Raw genomic sequence first — 11,778 nt, 5'->3', positions numbered from 1 at the left:
GAGGCTGAACAGGTCCAGGTCCCCTCAGTCTCTCCTCAAAGGGCCTCTCACCTGCTGCCCTCTCACCAGAATCTGAACCCTCTCCAGGCTGGCCACATCCTTTCTAAAGTGCAGCGCCCAGTACTGGACTCAATACTCCAATTGTGGCCTGACCAAAGTCACACAGAAGGGGAGTATCACCTCTCTGGACCAGCTTGAGATGCACCTTTTGATGCATGACAAGGTATGGCTGGCCTTGCTGGCTGCGCTCTGGCATTAGCGGCTCATGTTCATCTTGGAGTCAGTAATGACTCCGAGATCCCATCCTGCCTCTGTGCTTTCAAGAGGGGAGCTCCCCAGCCTGTATGTGTGCCGTGGATTCCTTCTCCCCAGGTGCAGCACCCTGCATTTATCTATGTTGAACTCCATCCTCTGTGCAAAAATGAAGTGTATTTCCTACCTCTGAGGACTTTTTACCATCTTGTACCATCTATACATTTCCCAAAGCCTGATGAAGGGACTGATCCTGAAACCTTACAGAAAAGGACAGTTTTCTTGTGATTTCCCAGTTGGTCTGATAAAAGGTATCATTTTGGAACCAAGAGTTCTAGTTTTTTTGTATGTTGTTATTCCAGGAAACTTGGAGCAGCAGCTTACATGAGCAAAAGAGTGAGAATCATAGCATCCCAGAAAAATAGGGCTGGAAGAAACCTTTAAGAGGTCATCTAGTCCAACCCCACACGAGAGGTAGGGGCCACCTGATACTGGCTCCCCAAATGACATAAACTAAACCAGCAAAAGGATTTCTTTGCTCTTGTAACTGTGCCCAGATCAGAACTTTCTCCCACATATCTAGGGCAGACAAAAATTTTAAGCACAGAGCAGGCCTTGTCCTTTTTGAATCCTGCTAAACTTTTGGCTACATTGATGTGTTGTGGCATGAAGTGCTGCAGGTTAATGATGCATTGGCTAAAAAACACACTTTAAACCAGGGGCGGTCAATTATTTCGGGTGGAGGGCCACTTACTGAGTTTTGGCAAGCCATTGGGGGCTGCATGACAGGCAGCCAGGGACAGATAACTATTAATTTTCTAAATTATTTTAGAGACCCTGCAAGCCAAATAGAATGGCCTTGCAGGCCCCGTCTGGCCCACAGACCGCATTTTGCCCACCCGTGCTTTAAACCATAAGGGGTATAGGTTGTAGTCATGTTGGCCTAAGGACAATAGGCAGACCAAGTTCTTTGGGTAAATCTGATATCTTTTATTAGACCAATTCAAATAGTTGAAAAACATTCTTCTTTGCAAGCTTTCGGGCACACTTGTGGAGTACTCAACTCCCAAACACACACACACTCTTCTGGAGCATTCAACTCCTGAACACACACATGCATGCACACTTGTGGAGCCCTTAACCTCCGAACACTTGCACCCATGCGTGCACGCGCGCGCGCGCGCACACACACACACTCTCTCTCTCTCTCTCTCTCTCTCTCTCTCTCTCTCTTCTGGAGCACTCAAATGCCATGCTAGAAGTCTGAGCTTGTTTTGCATGGCTGTGCTTTAATTGACAAGCATTTAGATGCATCCTGCTGTTCTGTGTCTTTCCTTTACAGCAAGCCCCTAGGGTTAGTCCAGAGTAATTCCACTACATGGAACTTTCTTGGAATGGGGTAGTCCTAGGCGAAGGGTTTTCTGAAAGCCTGTAGACTGTAGCTCAGAAACTGCTATAGAACAGCAGTGGAGAGTGACCAGCATCTTGGCCACTGTCCATTCTCTGTGGGCAGCCAGACCCTGCAACCTGGAATGCAGGCCCACCATCCATGTGAACTTGAGTCCCCATTTCTACACGATAGAAAGCTACGGCGTGGTTCAGAGGGGCATCCTGGGCGTGCTGTATTCCGCTGGATACACTAACTGCTGCACCCTAATGTACCATCTGTTTTGGATAGATCCAGGACCGTCAAGGGTAGGCAACCCTCAGCACGGGTGCCAGAGTGTGGTGCACATAATCATTTTGCTTAGCACACACACCTCAGGATGGACAGCAGGGAAGAGGCTGGGAATGCACTGCCACAACAAGGCTTGGGCCCCTTGTGGCTCCCCTGCCATTTGTCCCTGGCTTGCCAGCATCTTACAAATCAAGGTTGTGGGTGTTCTTTGCACAGTACCCAAAAACATTGTCAACCCCTGCTTCAAATCACGCAAATGTGGGTAAAGCAAGGGGCAAGCAAGCAGGACTCCTGCGTTTCTTTCTTGGCCTTAACAGGTTTCTCCAGCAGGTCTGTCTCCTGAAAATCAGGGCTAGTACCTCCCAAAGGGGATGTGGGGCTTATTAAATGGTTTTGAAGGACTTTGAGATCCTAGGGGGTGGGGAAGGGGTGGACTTTGAGAAGGAGTGTGGAGTCTGGAATCAGTCTGTCTGTTCTGAACCTTGCTTCTCAAAGAAATGTTCTCTCGCCCCCAGCCTTTGACACTAAAATTCAGAAATTATTGATGAATTGGGGGTTCACTTAGAAGTCAGCTAATTGTTTTCCTCTTTCTCCCAGTCTCCTGGTGCTCTGCATTTGTCAATGAATTGTTTGCTGGGGAAACTCTTTCAGAATGCTATCCTGAGGTAGCAGGGTTTGTGTTATTGGGCAGTTGATTAATTCAACATAAATTTGCTCTGCTAGTATCTATGCCTGTGCAGAGCCAAGTCCTAGAAGTGCTGCACCCTGTGGGTGACAGTGCAACGGAAAGGCGGTTATGAAATCAGTCTGTGTGACACCTAGGGAGGAAACTGCATTTTCCTGCATCTGTGGTATTGCTGTGTTTCAGCACTTACACAGTTAAAAATAGTCTCTTCCCATGCCAACACCCCAGCACTGGTGCATTAACAGCAGACTAATGAAGCAGGTCCATGTTATGATCCGAAGTCTGCAGCACTTGTCAGTACGGTTACTGTATATTGGCTGGTGGAGCAAAATGTGCAGAGTCAGGATCTGAGACTAGCACAAGAGGTTTTTACTGCAGTAGTAGCAAAGAGCTTTTATTTCCTCCTGCCTACACTTTGTTGAGGGGATTTCAGCCTGGCCTGAGACTAGACTAATCGGCTTGCTTTTTTTATGGAGTGAAAGGGAATGGGGTGAAAACAAAATACCTGCTGTCTCTACACCCAGCCTTCTGGGCTGCTCATCATCACAGTGCACCAGCACTTTGCACTGTCCATCTCTTGCATTCTGTACAGCCTCCATTGTTGCCACTTAGGTTGGGGGGTTTCTTTCAGCTGACTCCCTCCCATCCCCATAATTGCACATCTTCATTCCCAGACAAATCACTCCGAGCATCCGAGTGAATAGGACTTGTATGCCTTCAGATCACAAAAGCCAGGTGGGTGCACTGCTGGGAGGCAGTTTGTCCCCCTTGGAAGGTTTTAACGAGTGAGTGAGTGAGTGAGTGAGTGAGTGTGTGTGTGTGTGTGTGAGAGAGAGAGAGAGAGAAAAAGTGTGTGTGCATTCGGATTTGTTCCTTTAAAGCAGATGCAGTGCAGCAGGGAGCTTGGCTCACGGAGTTTAAAGAAAAGAAAAAGAGAAGTAACATGCATTTCCAAAGCTGCATATCAAGAAACTGAGTGTGCTCTGCATCAGAGTGGGCAGCGCTGCTTCTGTGCTCAGATATTTGTCACTTTGAAATGTTACTGTGGGGGTGGGAAAGGAAAGGACACTTTACATCTTAGTTAAACTATCACATTGGGCTTTAGAACTTGGCAATGGTTTCTGGAGCGTCTTACTGGTGAGTGCCTGTACTTTAACATGCACAATAAAATACCAAGCCATATATGCTGTCTTATAAGTAAAACACCTACATTTGGGATGTGCAGTTCTGCAGTAGTGTTTTTGGACTATTTGGATGGTGAACATACACAGCTCCTCAGAAGCTTAGAAAAACAAGATCCCAGTGTAAGAGAGGATTGTTAAGGTGACTAGCAATTGGCAAGAAAGGTATCTGGTTCTGCAGCAAATAACTACTTATGCAGTGAGATGGAAACAGGGAGACCCCTCTTTGGATCTGAGGGTTTTCCTACAAGGTGACAGAATTTGGAGTGGTTAAATAGAGTTGGTGATTGCATGGCAGTGGGCACATGGCATGAACAGTACCTGAGGAGAAAAGTAGTTGCAGTGGGGGTTATGCCCAGCCTCACAAACTTGCATGCAGGCTGCAGTAGGACAGTGTTTGTGATTGTCATACCTGTGAGTACGTGCATGTTTTCCTTCCTTTATCCTGTGAGTTAAGGTGTTTGCTGTCTGTCAAACCCCATATTGGAAAACGGATACAGAAAATACAGGATGTGGGAGATATGGAGATATGTTGTGTAATGCTGAGGAAACCTCCTTTACAGGAACCAGTGTGATGCTTTGCATTACAGGGCCTGGACTGTACTGGCACATGGCAAGTTTCAGAGAAAAAAGGGAGTGTTTCCAAGTCAGGGTTCCCAGGACTCCTGCTTGGGAGTTAGCTCCGCCAGGCAAGACAACTGTTCTGCACAGGCTGCATACTCTCTTGACATGCTTAGTTTTTGGCCCAGGTCTTTACAGAGCTTCCTTGTACTAGAACCTCCATTCCATGCTGTCATGGGGAAGGAGGAAGCATCATGCTCCATGCAGATGAGGAAGGAAATAGAACAGGGCTCCCCAGTAGGCAGAAGCCCAAGCAGTTGATTGGTGGTAACAGTTGGAAAGGGGCTTCCTTTATCCTCTCATCCCTCACTACCGGCTGTTCATCAGTTTCTGCCCATTGTGTTTTGCATGTGACTGTTTCCTCATTTTTTTCATGGCTATTTACAGGCTTCTGTCAAGGCTACGATGTGCATTAAGGTGCTTTTTCTAATGCACGTTAAATTTAGTACCTCCAATGTGATTGACTAAAGAAATGCACATTAAGCTGCCTTAATGCGCAGTAATGAATGTGCACAGTTTTTAAGTGACAATTAATGCACACTAGCCTATTTACTACTGTGCATTAGCGTAATTGCACTTTTTTTACATGATGCTTTAATGCGCAGTAAAATAAGCTACTGTGCATTAAAGCACATGTGTAGACGTACCCAATGAAATCTGTAAGCTTTACTTGTACTGTTTCTTCCTAACCCCTTCTTCTCCAGCCCTCACTAATGCAGCATCAGAGGCATCCAACTGGGAGGGAGAGCATCCTGTCCTCCTGGGACAAGAGTGCCCACTGTGGGTTGAGGGTGGTAAGATAACAATGCTATGATCTTGAGCACCTGCTGCAGGATTTGTGCACAATGCTGAACTTGTTGGGTAGTGGCTATCTGATCTGCCTTCACCCCATTTGTGCCCTGGGGGTTGAAACTCGGTTGTAGTAGACAAACAGCAATGGTAGTGTGCATTGAAGCATTAGCTGGTGCACTCCTCCCTCTGTGGTGACAGCCTGGAAGGGGTTGTGGAGGGGCTTGGCAGGGTGTTGTGCTGCTTTCTGTTTCCTATCACCCTCTTCCCCCATGTCTCAAGTCTTTGGGTTCTGGGAGACCCCCACAGATGGAGCACTGCCCATCGCTATCTGCAGCCTGGTGCTCACTCTCTATCTGTATTTAGCCATGGGTAAGGGGTATAATAAGAGTGACTTGCATGTCATGGGATTTGGTACTCTGAAAGTTAAACTCTGGTGAGTGGATCATGTGGAGTGGCACAAATGAGTGTACATTTGTGGCCTTTTCTGAGGCCCAAGACCTTGCACACAGGCACATACATATCACAGTGCCTTTTCCCTGCCTCCCCCCAGAGGCATGATGCCTTGGTTTCCATCCAAATAGAAGCATCCATTAGCTAACTACTCCAGGAGAATCGCAGAGCAAAGGTCAGATGGATCCAACAGGAGAGCATCTGTAAAGATGTTCCTTCCCCCTGTTGCTGTTGTGGCTCCAGCTGTTGAGTCTGGTAGGTAACTCTTACAGAGAATGCAAGATTCACCTGCAGCTGTAGGCATGGGCTGGGGGGAGTTCAATAGAGACATGTTGGCCACTTCCTGCAAAGTGTGGTAGTGTCTCCAACTCCATTCAAATGGGGCAGGCCCCCAACATGGCACTTCTGAGTGAAGCAGCTTCCAATGCTGCACTGCAGCATTCACTCCTGGAGCATGCCCAAGCCTCTGAGTCCACTCCAAAGCTATTCTCCTGGTGGCAGACACCCTGTAGGCAGAATCCCTCTGGGGTGGCTCATGGAGGCAGGGCATCCTTCAGCAGGCAGCTGCCAAGCCAGGTGAGAGGCAAACCCTTTAAACTCCTCTCTCAGCATCCGCTCACCTTGGAACAGCAGAATTGCCTGTCAGCTCAGGAGACCCATGCTAATAAGCAGGCCACCATGTTCTGCACAAGCTTTTGTTGCCAAATAGGCTGTGTGTAGAGCGCATTGCAGAAGGAGACGCAACCAACCCGCTGACCACTGCAGCCAGTAATACACATGACTAAGCGCTCCAAAATTCTACCCCAGGCTTGGCTCCAGGTCCAAGGTGGACAGGGAGGCTCAGTCATTCAGAGCAGCTGCTGGTGCCCCAAGACACTGCACCAGCTGATGTCCCTCAGAGGATCCAGTGAAACTTGGAAGAACCTTCAGGTGCGGAGCCCTGTGCCAGAAGGTCTGATGCATGGTGCGTGCTTGCACTTGTTTGGGATGTGGCAGGATCTGCCCATTTACCAGGGCCAGTGTCCTTTTGGATCGGTCAATACCAATTGCAAGCTTCTGCAGATATGCCTCGCTGACTGCCAAGATTATCTGGGAGCAAAACCATGGTAAAGCTGTGCTTCCCCTAGAGAAATCCTAGCTGTGAGCAAGAAGGTTTTAGTGCAGGGGTTTCCCACCCTGCTGAGGTTTGGGGCTTTCACTGAAAATAACTCTTGACCATTTATATGAAGGCCACTTAGGGATTTTTTTAATCAATGCATCCTTGCAATCAGTGTTGCTAACGCCTATAGAATGGTGGCAATTGCACTGTTTTTTCTGTGCAAAACCTTTTAAACACTGAAGATGCTCCAGCATGATTAATGTAATCTCTGGGAAGCAGCAAGGAAGAGAGATGATTTACAGAACAACAACAACAAAAAGGTACAGATACACCGCCCTCAATCATGTCTGCATGTTAACCCATATGGGAGCTATGTGTGTTGTCAGGGGAGATTTCACAGTATCTGAGGCATAGCATTAGCCTGTTCAAAATCTTTCCCTGGTCTTTCCCTGGCAGGGCTTGGTTGAATTTCAGGAGAAAGTATCTACCTTACTCTGTTGCCTCAGTATCCCTGTCTATAAAACAGCTGTTAGCAGTGATACTGCAGTGAAGCACTTGGGGACTCTAGGGCTTGAGGAGTGGAGTGTTCCTGTATTATTTCCTATTATTCTTTTTTGCTGAAGCACCATTAAAGGTGAAGAACTGAACTTCCTCTTAGCGTCAGCCTCTGTTGTCTTTAGATTAACATCCCCAAGGCACAGGCTCCATGTCCTGAGACTCTCCCTTTGTCCTGGCTCCGGGAAGCAAAGAGAACACCCCAGGACACAGACAGCAGCAGCCAGACTCCCAGATGTTCCCAGCCCTCCAACTTCCCACTGTGCAGATGTTCAGTTTCAGCAAAGCTTCCCAAGAAGAGTGTAACTATCAACTTGCTCAATTTCTACCCTGGGGAAAAGCATTTTGAAATAAATTGGCAAATCCAGGAGGAGTAAGAGTGCTGGAAACTTAAGTCCCACATAAGGTTTTATTTTCCTGCCAGAAGCAGCTCAAAGATTTCCCTTTAACTCCCCAAAGATGATTGTCTGAGTCCTTTGATGTCATTTGGGAATTGCGGGTACACCCAGGAGCATCCAGGACTGCTCATGTAATTGAAGAGTGCATTTGGGCTCATTCCTCCTTGTTCCTGGGAAGATAGGTCAGTGGTGCCATCCCAGGGAATCCTTCCCATCCCCAGGGGTTGTGAGTGTCACAAGCAGCACGTGGGTTAAGGCTCTGCATGCAGGATGAAGTAGATTCCCACAAGAGAATCAAGTGGGACTTTCCTCTTTCCAGCGTAGCACAAGCTTTACAGAGACTTGTCTGCAGCAGCCTTTGAGGAACAGGAGGGTGGATGAGATAGATGCAACACTTCCATGTAAAGTTAGTTTTGCATGCAGTCGCACCGTCTCTTGTTTGCAGGCATGTTTAAGACCCTGTGGTACCACGTTATTGACCATGAGAGATTTAGAATGCATCTGAAACTGATTTTCAAAAAGTGCAGTGAGCTGTCCCTGGCTCCCTCTGCCTCAGCTCTTCTCACGGCTCCTGAGCTGTAGTGCTATGTTCAAAAGACACTTCTGTTCTGAGCAGAGCTGTGGAGTTAGTGAAACCAGTGCAGTCTCCTGACTGCTGTTAGCCACCCGTACTTCTCCGTTTGGAACTAGGGTTTGCCTGTTACAGAGGTTTAAATATACATTTATGCTTTTTGCTTCCTAATATTCTTTCTGCCTTTTTGTGGGGCTGTGCTACAAAATGTAGGAGCTGGGTGAGCAGAACAGGCTCCCTGGAGAAACTCCCTACCTAATTCTGCTGTCCTGGGATACTTCTCTCTGCTAGTCGATTTGCTCAGGTTGCTACAAGGAGTTCCATCCTTGGGGTACTAAATGTATATTTCTTCTCCTGGTCTGTGGAGTCTAACACATGTGCATGGCTTTTGTTTCCCCTCAGTTACAGGTGTGAAGGGGCAGTGTCTTTGTCATGCTGCACTTTGAAACCAGCCAGCAGGCATCATCTCACTTTTTAATTATCACAAAAACTTCCCTGCTGGGAGTGCATCAGCCTACTAGGACTGCTCTGCTTGATAAGAGATGCAGGTATCTTGCCACATACCAGAATTCATGCCCATTTCAACCCCAACCATATTCTGCAAACTATTTTTGTGATTTTTTGACATTGTCTCTCCCCCGATTTGTCAGCCAAATTTACAGGGAGTATACTATGTAGCAGCAAAGATCTGTGCAGGTAAGAAATAATTCTGGCTAGTGATATTTAGGTCATGCGGTTAGCCCAGCATATAGAAAAATATTTCCCTTAGTTTTTAATATGGTCAGAAATAATATAAAAGTACAACATTGGGAAAAGCCTGGGGATTTACTTCTAAGAGCCATGTTTCTGGTGCCAGGTTTACAGTGAGGCATAGCTCTAAATCTCTGAGTTAGCAAGGAGTTACCATAATGCTTTGCAGCATCTGTTTGTTTATGAGGGAAGGCGACGTGAAGGGATTACCATATTTCACAGTGTATAGGTTGACACAGTGTAAAGTCAACCCCCAACTTTCTGCTTTGAAAGGTAAGGATTTTCATAGGAACAGTATATAAGTCATAGCCAAGCTCAGTGGTCAGCTGGCGCGGCCCCATCCCTTATGAGCAGCGCTGCGAGCAGGGGATGGGACTGTGCCAGCCAAGCACCGAGCCTGTCCCTGTCTGCTGCAAGTGGCACTGCCAAGTGCCAAGCCTGGTGCTGCTTGTAGGGGACAGGGATGGGCTCGGCACCCAGCTGGCCTGGCCGCAAGCAGCACCGGGCTCAGGGCTCAGCTGGTGTGGCCTCATCCCCTACAAGTGGCATTGGTGCAGCTCAGGCAGTGCAGCTTGCAGGGGATGGAGCCGCGCCAGCCAAACACTGAGTCCGGTGCCACTCGCAGGGGACGGTGATACAGTGTATAAGTCGAGGTCAAATTTTAAGAGTTAAAAATTGGACCATGAAATACGGTATATGCAAAAGCACCACATACATAGAATGCATGCACTGCTGCAGATGTTTCCTGTGTCTCTCCTCTAAATCTCTCCCATTCTGTTTCTGTTTGCGCTAATTGAAATAAACTGTTGCTAATATGGTGTCTCTAGCTAACAAAGGTTACTTTATGAAGCATCTTTTGAAGAAAGATGAGTTTCAGGGTTTTTTGTTCAGCATCCTGGCCTGCAGGGGGGCTGAGTGCTATCATTTTTGCTTGTTTTTTAGGTTTCCAGTGACACTTATTGCTGCCATGTCTGTGAGCCTCACAAGTCTGAATGAATTCACTCTCACCACTGCCAGCCCCACAGCAAGTATTTCACAGATAGAGGAACTGAGGTATAGCAGCCAGCTTTTCAGGAGGGCTTAGCCCAGAGGTGGGCAAAATGCAGCCCATGGGCTGGATGCCGCCCACCTGGCCATTCTATCCGACCCGCAGGGCCCCTAAAAAATTTAGAAAATTGATATGTATCTGCCCCTGACTGCCTGTCATGCAGCCCTCAATGGCTTGCAAAACTCAGTAAGCGGCCCTTTGGCCAAAGTAATTACCCACCCCCGGCTTAGCCCCAGTTGCTCCCATTCATGCCTTGTTCAAGCTAGGATGAAAAACACAGTGTTTGAAGGGGAGAGCTCACATTCTCCAAGGCATGCTTTCGAAAAGCCTGACCTGGACAAGGCAGTGTCGTCTTTACCACCCACTGTCCTGGTCCAGTTGGACCTTTGGTTCCTCAGGGCTTCCAGAAAGACTCTTCAAGCACCGTGGCTCTCATGTTTGCTCACACTCTTGGCCCTGAACTAGGTAAGGCTGGGATGAAAACAGGTTCGCAAGAAGCCTGTTCAGGATCACAAGGAAAGTTTCAGGGTCCTTTGAGAATCTGTCCAGGACTTTCCTGGAATTCCAGCATGTCTTTTCAGACTGAGGATTCCAATGTACTTTGTCTCCAAAAGGGAAACTCCCCATCTACCCACAGACTTTTGTCTCCAGAAAAGTGTGACTAATCCTTGTGGGGCTTTCTGAGCGATCCAGATGGGTTGAAGCTTGTCTCACTTCTCCTCCTGCAGGCCATTCAGATCCCTCGTCCCACACACAAGTCTTGTTCCCTGCAGCTCCATGCATTAGCACAGAAAAGTTTATCCAGTAACTCTAGCCCTAATGGATTTTCAGCAAAGCCTTTTAGTGCAATGAAATTGAAACTGGCCATAGTGGTTTTAAGCATGCTGGCAGTGAAATATAGAATTACTGGGTCAGAAGGGACGTGCTTTATTTGGCAGCCCTTTTGATCCAGAGAGAACCTTGAGCCATGCAGCAAAATAAAAGGGGAGGCTAATAAATCTTTAAGAGAGCAGAGAAGCCCTATATGCTATCCTGCGGAGAGCAGTTGGAGGCATTATCCACAGAGAATGCCTGCAAGAGTGGAATCTGTGAACCAAAAGAGACAGGTGTTGAAGAACCATGCAACTCAGGAACACTCCCACACCTGTGCAGCAACACCCACCCATTTGAAACGGTAGCTCCAATCCCTGTAAGGTCAGTCTCTCCTCAAGCCGCAGAAGGTTCCAAGTTTGTGTTTGCTGACAGAAGCCCGGGAAGCAAAACAGAGTCTTTTTGCTGACTCCAGTGGGCTTTGGACTGGATGGTCAGCTAAAGGGTGACTGCTGTAGCACAGTATTGGTAATTGATGGCCTCAGTACACTCCTGCAATATTGAGTTTTGCAGCTGAGTTGTGTTGTATGAAAAAAGTGTTTTCTTTTACCTGCTTAGGCTTCTCCACCTGTTCATTTCACTGACTGACTCCTTTCTGTATTGTGAAACAGAGGAAACAGAAGCTCCCTCACTGCCTGCAGTGAAAGCGAAGTAAGTTGCCTCTCCCAAAGCAAAGTCATCTGCCTTGCACTTAGTAATGGAAAATTATCACTGTGCGGTAAAGGGGGCAGGGTGTTACTGTGCATCACCTGCTCCACATCAACATACCTCTGTCCAGTGATATATGCAAGTTCAGCCAGGTAGCTTAAGCCTTTTCATCAAGGACCA

General features: G+C 47.5%; 1 protein-coding gene across 7 annotated transcripts in view; it reads left to right on the top strand.

The window, feature by feature from the left end:
* The window catches only part of KCNAB2 (potassium voltage-gated channel subfamily A regulatory beta subunit 2), a 104,477-nt gene that overhangs the window by 20,095 nt on the left and 72,604 nt on the right, over positions 1-11,778 (top strand). The window contains exons 1-3 of one of the 7 annotated variants that reach the window (XM_019541181.1): positions 3,023-3,350; positions 9,975-10,085; positions 11,509-11,601. The exons of 5 other annotated variants lie outside the window; for them this stretch is intronic. The gene's annotated coding sequence lies outside the window, so the exon portion shown is untranslated. Of the gene's footprint in view, positions 1-3,022; positions 3,351-9,974; positions 10,086-11,508; positions 11,602-11,778 lie in introns of those variants that run through there. One more of the 7 variants, XM_019541183.1, reaches the window with a different exon arrangement.

The sequence above is a fragment of the Crocodylus porosus genome, unplaced genomic scaffold (genome assembly GCF_001723895.1).
Source record: "Crocodylus porosus isolate Cpor-Errol unplaced genomic scaffold, CroPor_comp1, whole genome shotgun sequence".
Taxonomy (NCBI): domain Eukaryota; kingdom Metazoa; phylum Chordata; order Crocodylia; family Crocodylidae; genus Crocodylus; species Crocodylus porosus.
Note: the sequence above shows the minus strand (reverse complement) of the source record. Positions and strands in the feature narration are given on the sequence as shown.